Raw genomic sequence first — 10,699 nt, 5'->3', positions numbered from 1 at the left:
AAAAAAAAAAAAAAAAAAAAAAAAAAAAAAAAAAAAAAAACGTTTACTCTAGAGATATTATTTAGAATCACTTTGTAAGGAATTTCTCCCGTCTTCTTAGTGTGCCTTCGTGGTGTGGTGGTCTGCAGGCTGGGCGCGTATTCCAGAGGTCTGTGGTTCGATTCCCGGCGAAGACGTTGCTAATTTTTCATAACTCCTGCTTCAAAATAAACGTAATGTCTCTACACTGGCGCTCGAACTAAAAAAAAGGGTTATAGATGATGAGTCTCTACCATCTGGATTTGGCGATTGGGTCTCCTAAAAACCCTAGTCGCCCTTTAAAAGGTGGAGTATATAAGCTATTTCTTCCACATTCTTAGCATGCCTTCGTAGTGTGGTGGTCTGCACGCTCGGCGCGTACTTCAGAGGTCCGTGGTTCGATTCTCCGCAAAGGCGTTGGTAATTTTTCATCTCTCCTGCTTCGAAATAACCTAATGTCTCTGCAACTTTTTAAATTTTTGCTACCAAAAATATTTAAAGAAATTGAATACTGAATAATACCCATGAATTTATGTATATTTCTCGCATTGTGAAATAGCAACGGTACCTAGAGACATCAAAATTTGAATAACTAAGTCCTCCACTAGAATATGGGCATCTGGAAATCCAAGTTGGGAATTTATAATTTGTTTTATTATCTATTTCATATTTTGTTAAACTGTAGCGAATTTTTGATTAACAAACTGAACGATTTCAACAACGTGCTATTAATATTAACATCGTGTGCATCTTCAAGCACGGATGTTTCTTTACATTTCTTGCTGTTATTATGTTGGTAGCATAGCAACGCAAAGACGTTACGATGTCTAATGGTATTTTACGTCAAATGTTTGTATCACGTTTCAAATCCCGTTTTGAATTTCCCCGTGAAAAAAACGCCCCTTTGGGTATAATATAAAATCTGAAAGTCTTCAGATTTTGTTTTTCAAATTGGAAGAAATTTATATGCTTTTGGCTTTCTAAATATTTAAATATACGACGGACATTGCCTTTTAAAGTCTAGATTGTCACTGAAATTGTGTGCTGTCCGAGACTTGCCATTTCCACTTAAGGGTTAGTAAGAATAGTTAAATTCAATCATTATCAATTTTACCATATAGATACACGTATGGAAAGTATAATAATATACTCAATGTTCTCGTGTTATTTTGCAAATGCAAAATTTTCTTGTGTAATGCTTTTGCTTAAAATAATTTTTGTCTCGTTCGATAGTACTCTATGCTTTTATAGTGCTTGTGTCCTGTCCTTGTTTTCCCAATCTAACATGAATATAAACTAGTTTTCACTAAGAAAGTCTCCGGGAGGGTGTCTATCGTAAGACCCACAGACCACCACCAAGCCTTAGTGTTTATTAAAAGAAAAGTATTCTGATGAGGTTACTTTTAATTCTACTTCACATATCTTCCGCATCTGAAATTATCCATTATGTTCTATAACTGAATATGCCCACTCACCGAGAAGATAAAGCTAGAGGAAAAAAATTGATCTGTTATTTGTTACTATTTCTATTAAAATTGTACGAACTAACTGGTATTGTTTCCTTGCAGTCTTATTCTAAAGTTCACGTGTTTATTGACTTTACCGTTTTATTATAGTATCACACAAGTTTAAGTAGTTCCGTTTGTTTATAGTGGATATAATCTACTATTTTTAAGCTATCTGGCTAGACATATATATCCTCCCAGCAGAAAATTTGTTTCTGATTTGCATTTAAATTATCCTATCCGAAAACTAGTTTTCCCAAAAAAGGTCAAGTTCCGAGTTAAGCGATTCTTATCTCTCTGTTCTCGCATCGCATCTTGTCTGGATAGTCTTTTCTTATCTCCAACACTAATCTAGTCAAAACGTAATTAGAATAATATCTGTCTTCCGTTGCCTAGTTCATTGGACATTCTCCAATTGAGTTTGATGCTTAAGCAGCGCCACTTTGGTGTAGCGAGAAAAAGAAAATTGTCCCACTTTTAAATAAGTTAACTTTACATCTGCAAGTTTGGCAACATTTCCGCTAACTTGCATCAGTTTGCAGAGTTCGCAGAGTTTTCTTTTATGCCTTTAACCTCTTACAAATTTGCTTTTAAATGACTTTATTTTTTCCTCCCCCCATCCATCCGAAGTGGAAAGGGTCAGCGAACTTTTCTTCGCAGAAAACTTTTGGAATATAAACAATGAAGCAAGCCAAAGAATATTCAGCTCCTACATAAAGTTAAAACTTAACTCTAGCTGCGAACCATGGGAAGTGTTTTTAAGTATGCCAGATGAAACATTCGAAATCATACATAATGAATAATTCTGTATTGTAAGAATGCTAAGGCCATTTTCATTCGTGCAAACGGAGCACTTGTTGACTCCGGTAAAGCGAAGGTGCCCTCGACTTCACTCAACTATCAACAATAATTCAGAAGTCAAACAACAAAAATCAGAGTTATATTTTCAAAATTTACGGGTACAATTGGTATGGTGCTGATGACAATTCAATATGCATCCAGTTTATAAAGCTTAGCATGCGAATAATTTATCCTGTATAATATAATGCATTACCTGTGTATAACTAATTTTCCTGTGAATAATTTAACCCGTATCGTGCTTATAACCCCCTATTGCGTATAATGTTCCTATGTATCATTAATTTCCCCGTGTATAATGTAATGCGTACCCAGTGCATAATGATAATATAATGCGTATCCTGTGTGTAATGCGAATCCTGTGCAAAATAACCCTTTTATAATCTACCAATATAGGGTTTATTAGGAAAGAATTTTAATGTAATAAATTGATGTGAAGTTAATGTAATGAAAGGGTAAGGTATTAATTTGATATGTAGTATATAATGCAATGTGTAAATTATGTATCGTAGTATATAATGTAATATGAAATGTGAGATAAAGGTAGACGTGGTGCTGTACTGATTAAACCAAATGGTAAAGGGACAGTGCCCACGTCCTCTGTCGCTTATCGCTTCTTATGAAACTTAAGAAATCGGCCACGGAGGAAATATTTCAAATGTTAACCAAGGCTTATGGAGATGAACGTTTGTCTCATGCACGTATGTTTGAATGGCATAAGCAGTTTTCAGGGTGTGGAATATGATGAACGAGCGCGTTCATCATGATTGAATGTGCTCCCAGTTCATCATGATTGAATGTGCTCTGGTCAGATTGTTAATCAATACTACTACATTGAAGTACTAAAAAGACTTCGGGAAAAAATTAGGAAAAACAAGGCCCCAGTTGTTGGAGTGATGAATGGGCTATTGCAACAGGACAATGCACCCAATCACGCGGCCCTATCCGTCAAGCAGTTTCTGACCAGCAAAAATGTTACTGTGATGAGGCATCCTCCTTATTCACCTGATATGGCTCCGTGCAACTTTTTCTTATTTCCTGAAGTTAAATCGTACTTTTACCTCAGCTGAAGAGGTTCAGGCAAAAACGGAGAATCTCCTGAAGGGCCTTCCAAAAACCTCGTTCCCGAACTGTTACCAATAATGGCAGTACCGGATGCCTTACATGTGGCAGTGTGTGAAGGCTGTCTGGGAATGTGGCAGTCTGGGAATGGCAGTGTGTGAATGTTGAAGGGAACTACTTTGAATTGATTCTGTAAATACAATGATTTATTGGACCAGTCTCTCTTTTTTTTGCGTGTGTGTATGTGTATGTGTGTGTCATTCTGGCAGGGAGTTGTTGGTGGAAAACAAGAATTTAAAGGAAAGGGGTTTCAAAATTAAAAATAACTATTAGAAAATTAAAATAATCCCTACAAAGCCTCACACATATATTCTCCATTTGAGCATTTTTACCGATAGTATTTCACTCCAAAAAAATTAAAAACAAATGCACATGTTGCTGATGCATAATGTTAATCTCTGGGAGCTTTAATCCACTCATAATTCTTGATAGGAATTGCAGAATTATTCATCTTGACTCATCCGTAGTTCCTCCCAACCCGCTTTTTCTGCTCTCGTGACCTTTGCCTTTGAATCCCTCTTTTGTAGTGGGAGGTAATCTGCGCAGCTTGTCCTCCCCATTCTGTCCCAGGGGGTGGGAGAGTGAATTTCCATCCATCAGGCTCGGATTTATACCACATTGATCTCTTTCCACTGTTTTCCTAATTGCCCCCTACCCAACATCAGGGGGATCTAGGAGGGAAAATAAATTTTCTTTCTCACCCTCATATGAAGTCTTGATGCTGCTCAATACCATGAATTTCTCATTTTGTTAGATTCATTTTTACCCCTACGTGCGGAATGTTTTAAATATTTAAAAGCTTCGTGGCAGAGCGTTAGTATTTAAATAAACTTTCGATTTCTTTTTTAAAAATTTTGAATATAAATGTAACGAAGGAAAGAATTCTGTGCTTTGCATCGGGTCACAATATGGATTGTAATCATTTTTTTTTTCAATTAACTTGTTATTTTTATGTTAAAATTGTCCGGTACTGCTTTCTTCAATCAGCTTCTACCAGAAATGTAAACTAAATTGGTTTAAGTAGTACTATTCTGTTCCGTTTCTGCTCCCATGTTATACATGTTAGTTTACATAAGTTCGTTTTTGGCTTTTGCTATTAATTGTGCTCTCATTTTAAGAGCTGGGTTGCCACATATTTGATTTACTGTTTGGTTTTACATATTTAACTTGGTCGCATTTGCAGACTGGCAAGAAGAGGTTTTTTTTAGGGGGGGGAAGAGGGTCATCTACAAGATACAGTACTATCAAACGTATAGTTTCGTTTTATTTAATTAGTACTTTAAGTTGAACGCTAAGTTAATAAGTTGAATATAGTTTAGAAAGGTTGAAACAAGTGTCAATTAAGAGTCAAGTTAGGTTAACTATAGTTGACGATTTTCTCTCGGTGTGTGTTCTTGTCCTGCTATTTCGACCAAATCGATGTTGGCACTTCTTAAAATTAACATAGGGAAATTGAAATGAAAGGTCTACCACCTGTTTTCCGACTAGAATCCCAGTGTATAAACCATTCAACGCTAATACTTTATCTGGGGCTATTTGAACAGGCTGATTGCGCAGGTTTTTCATTGTTCAAGTGTAACGTGAATGCGATTCCATTATCATAACCTATAAATTAGTAATTTATATGACCAGAGTAATGGCCGCTTTGGTCGGTATAGCGGTTAGCAGAGTCTAACTGCTGGTAAGAACTCCAAAATAAGGTTTTAGTTCTCGCATAAAACTTGGTTGTTTGTGTGTGTCCTTTCCCCTTCTCGCGGGTGCGATATCGGCGAATCTCCAGCGGTGCGTTCTGCAAAATGTCTTTGGTGATGAGATGGCTGTATGCGATGAGATGACTCGATGGGCTCTCCTATTCCCGAAAAATATTTGAGAAGAATATGTCCGGCCATTTTGAGGAAGGAGGTAAGATTAACGTCACATCTAGAATCGTTTCAAAATGATATTTTATGGAGTATTTTCTCCTCCGCATGCCTTCGTGGTGTGACTGGAAGCCGCTCGGACGGTATTCGGCAGGTCTGGCATTCGAATCTCGGCGAGAGCACTGCACATTTTTCACCTTGTTACATTGATATAATCTAGTGATTCTACAAATGGCTCCCGAGCTGAAAGGTGATGGACGATAATTCGTAACCACCAAGATCCGGCGAGTGGCCTTCTAATGGCTAATCGTCCTCTAAAAAGGGGGAGTATACAAGACATTTTTTCACTTCTTTCCGCATGACCTCGTGGTGTAACTAGAAGCAGGCTCGATGCATATTCGGGAGGTCCAGAGTTCGAATCTCGGTGAGGGATTTGCTGATTTTTTATTTTCTGACTTAAAAGAAAAAAAAGTTCTGAAAGACTCTACAACATATAGATGCCTTTATTACGACAGAACTTTTGATATCGGACTATATGACTCCATAGCTAGTCTGACTACTTGGAAATTACAGATGATTAGCTTGTTGTTTTTTCTGTAGGATAAATGCATGTTTAGAGGAATTTGCCCGAGGGAAAGCCCACAAGCGGCCGGAGCGGTAAAGTAGCTGAACCGTGGTAGTTTGGTCCGGGGTTTGCATAGGCGATTTTGTGGTTTTCCCCTGTGAAACGTGTACACGAACCAATTTTGCTTAGAAAGATCTCCATGAAGGCATGCCTTCTCTTAAGCAGATATCCCTGGAGTGCTTTGCCAGAATTAAATAAACCAAACGAAACCAAAACCAAACTGTCCGAGGCAGTGTTTTTTTCGTTTATTGGCCAACGAAGGTTTATACAATTAAAAAAAGTAAAATATATTGACTTCCTTAAAAAAAATACTTACAAAAACACTTTTTGGGACAAAATTAAAACATCAAAGTAATTTTTATTTGTCTAAGTATTCAAACTATTTCTGTTGTAACTAAAGGGAAAAAATAATGTTAATTTTTATTTACGTAATATCTAAAACTAATAAAAAAATATAAGGTACGTCTAAGTAACATATGTGTAAACAACATGTAATTTCGGTTTCTTTAAAACTTCATTATTATTCATTAAACTATCAGAATAATTGGCCAATGTACGTAACATGTACGTTCTCCTTAATTAACTTAATAACCTCTTTGAAATGTATACCGTGTTGTACTATTTTTATATGTTACCTAAATCAACGAAAGATTAAGAAATAACGTAAACAATTAATCAATGGCTAGGTGAATTTTACTCGACATTAAACATTTAGAGATTTGGAGTTCCGGATGACTAGTCTGCGAATAATTGGAGATCTGCTGTATATTTAATATACTTTTTTCTACATTATGTTATGTACATTTGTAAAACGTACACAGATCTTTATTACACGCAGACTATATTAGCTGTAGTAGTCGAGTGTGTAAAACTGCTGAAATTCAACTGGAGTTCGAATCCTGACGAACGGGCTGCCTGCATGGGAGTTTTTGTGGGTTCCTTCATGTCTAAAGTAAATACAAGGTATCTTTATATGGAGTCCCCTTATATGAGTCAGAATGATTCATGATGACTTTTATGTGTCTTATATGTTTTATATGGCAGGATTTATCTTAGCTCAATGCAACACCGGCGGAGAGGATTTCTGTTCCTCTAGAGACCGCACATTGGGTTCACCGTACAGACCTGATCAGCCGTAATGGTTCGTGACAAACTTAGTGTCTTATAGAGGCAGAATTTACCTTAACCCTAGCGCAGTGCCAATAAAAGTTCTCTCCCCTGTAGAAGCCCCACACTAGGTGCACTGTGAAGACCTGGCTCCTGAATGGTGGTCGAAAGTCGGAACTTCCGCTTTGCAAGTAAGTATTTCACCAGCTGAAATTTTGGTACCATCAGTTAATTCTAGGTAATTTTATTTGATCTAGAAACTTTCGTCATTTGATTCATTTGTCGTTTAGTTCGATTAATCATTTACCAGATCTTTCTTTTCTCCTACTGCCGTCTTGTTTCAGTTCCCTTTTCTCCATTTCTTTCTGTTTTCGGAGATCCTTTTCCCAAGATTGTAAACACGTGCTTTCAGGAATTAAAATGTTTTAAGCGAGGTGGAACCGATTGCTTGCACGCGCCTTAGTTTTGGATTTTTAATATTGATTGGCCATTTTCTTTCGGCAATGTATTTTACAAATTTCTTTTTGATATATAAGATGTATTTTCCAATATTAGCGCTGGAGGACCACGTTTGATTTCTGTGAAGTCATGTTTAGATAAACTGATGAGGTTTAAAAGACATCCGTGAAAATATCAAGAGGAAAATTTTTTAATGATAATCTGATTAAAAATCTGGTATGGATACCACACGACATCTTTGTGCAGAATATTAAACTATAATCAATTTTTGCTGCATTTCATTTAAACTTGTTTCCTCTAAATTCATTAGAGATATATTTCTCATTCAATTAATTCAGTTCTCACTTCGCGGCAAGGCAAAAATACATAAAACTTCAAAATATCTTTATTAAGAACTGAAAAATATAGAAAAATATAAAACACCAAATACAATGAAAACAAACTTTTTAAAAAATATTAGAGTTTCTACGCAAAAACAAGCAATTCCACCAGCGGGCAAGAAGGCAGATTTTTCGGTGCACAAAACTGAGCGTTTGCTTTTGCTCCCACTCGACAAAAAGAGACTGAAGGTACAGAAACTGATTTAATTCAACATTCTGCTAAGTTTCAAATGTAAACAAATATGGCTGCTATATTAAGAAAATTAGGCTTAGCTACACTTAAACAACTTTTAAATTTTTGATAATTCTACAACTATTGCATGCAGATTAACTAAAAGCACTAAAACCTTAACCGGAAGATAATAACAACATAATTCAATCATTTTTAAAGCAAAAAATGCACAATTTACCATCATATAAGAATTTTAAAAAAAACTGAGATCGTGTAGACTTTTGCTGCTGGCGATTGCAACTAAAACGGTAGGTGCACAACTACATGTTACAGCAGTCCTACTTGCAAAATTTCGACGTTCTGACGCTCCTCGTTTTTGAATTATGCGATATACATACATTACATATGTACGTACGTACAGACGTCACAAAAAAAAAATCTCTTCTAAATCCGTTTTAAATTAGTTTTGTAATTCGTTTGGGGAGAAAGAGTCTTTTACTTTGTCCTTAAGTACAGTTATCATGCAAAAACATCGTTAAATTGCATTCGATAGCGGTCAAAATGGGTATTTTCGTTGAAATATGATACCCGAAAATTTTCGCGTTTACGATACTTCCTTTACTTTATACAAGGAAGTAAAAATGGAACTTCATTTCATGCTTGCATCGTTCTAAGTATTCGTCACAGAATTTTGCGTAAATCACTGATAAAACCGAGTGCCCTAACCGTAAACTAATGTATTCAATAACCATCTAAAGATTTTTAAGAATGATGAATTTACGTGATATGAAATTAATTTATTCATACTGTAGCTTCCATTTATTTTTCATTATTACTAAACATAACTACAGTTAATGAGAGTGTTTAGCTGATCATCTTGAAGCATTTATCACATTTATAAATGTCCATTGACCTGATCACTGTAATTAACCTTAAAACACTCTGCCGGTAAAATTCTTCGCTAATAAATGGCAACCATTCTGTCCTCGAGGTAATCCCAAATTTCCTTCTACTCAGTATTTATTCATTTGGACGTAACGTATTAAGTTTGTTAATGGACTGCGAATTATTGCTTTAAGAAGATTACCAAGAGTGCGTCTGGTTTGAAATGCAAGCTAAGCGGATCTTTTACTCGATTACAAAAACATCCCAGGGCGTTATGCGTAGTAAGGAAATAAAATTAGGAAGGTAAATTTCAACAAAAACCTTTTCGCTTCATCCGCCTCTTAATTGCTTCTCATCTTTGCGACCCCCGATGAACTGCAGGGGAGTAGCGCTAGATTGTGTTCTAAAAGAAAAAGATGAAGATTCTAACTACGCCCATCATCTAATGAAGTTAAAATAGTGATTTGAAAAGCAGTTTTGTTGATTTCGTTTTAATGGCTTCAGCTTTTATCACTAAAGGAAGGGGAAAAGCTTTTGGGGGGGATTGGAAGAGCAGAAACCAAAGAGTATTGCGATCTGTGTTGTTTTATTTTTACTTCTTTATAAGAAGTAGAGGAAGTGCTGTAATCGCGAAAAATTTCAGATATCGTATATCAAGGAAAGTATGCATTTTGACCGATCCCGAATACATTTTAACTATTTTTGGGCATGACTTCTGTATATACAGATAGAATAAAGGACATTTTTTCCAAATTGATTGCAAAATGGATTAAATTGGTTTTTTTCTTGACGATTGTACGTACGTATGTAACTCGCATAGCTTAAAAACGTTGAAAACGTCACTACATGAGACTGCTTATAACATCTTGTTGTCGACCTCCTTTAGGATAGAGAGGGTAAATATGTATATTTACCTTCCTTATCCTCTATCTATCTCTCTCTATATGTATATATTAGTATTGGCCTATCGCGAGTACATTTCCAAAACATCAACATTTTTGTTATAAACATATTTCTAGTCTCATCTGAAATATTAATTTCGGCAAATGGGTTTCAGATGAATAATAATATTGGTTAAACTTTATGGAAATCAAAGAAGCGGAGTTCAAAATTATTTTTCAGTGTATTTAGGTTTTGCGAGTATTTCTCTGTTTCAATTGCCTTGTGGTTATTAATATGGCTTGATAAATTCTGAAAATGAAGTGAATTTTTTTTCTTTCATCTGATTTATCCACAAATTTAACTTTTTCTGAAAAGCAGTTACAGTCCCAGTCAATTGAAAAAGGGTTTTTTTTCTTTTCCCTGGAGATCTTCGTTCAGTTTGTTCAGTTTAGCTGTTATATCCGTGAGAAAATACAGATCGGATAACCAATTATGATCGTCCAATTCTTTATAACTTTCGTTTCCGGATTCCAAAAACTGCTTTATCGGCGAAAGAAGTTCTACAAATCGTTGAATTCCTTTTCCCTGCTGAGCCATCTACCATCGGAATGAAGCAATAAGATTCCATGCTAGCTATCAAGTTCATCAGTCAGCAACCAAATATTTTAAATCAACTTGCAAGATATTTCTTATGACTATAAATGCTTACCATATTTTGACAATTGAGAAATATAAAGAAATGGTTATTTTTATAATATTTTTTGTTTATAGTACCTAATCGGGCTGGCGAGCACATACAAAACGATCGGCGAGCACAGATGTGCTCC

The sequence above is a fragment of the Stegodyphus dumicola genome, chromosome 1 (genome assembly GCF_044657685.1).
Source record: "Stegodyphus dumicola isolate Sdum_Otavi_A_Nest chromosome 1, ASM4465768v1".
Classification (NCBI taxonomy): domain Eukaryota; kingdom Metazoa; phylum Arthropoda; class Arachnida; order Araneae; family Eresidae; genus Stegodyphus; species Stegodyphus dumicola.
This window is presented reverse-complemented; position numbering follows the sequence as displayed.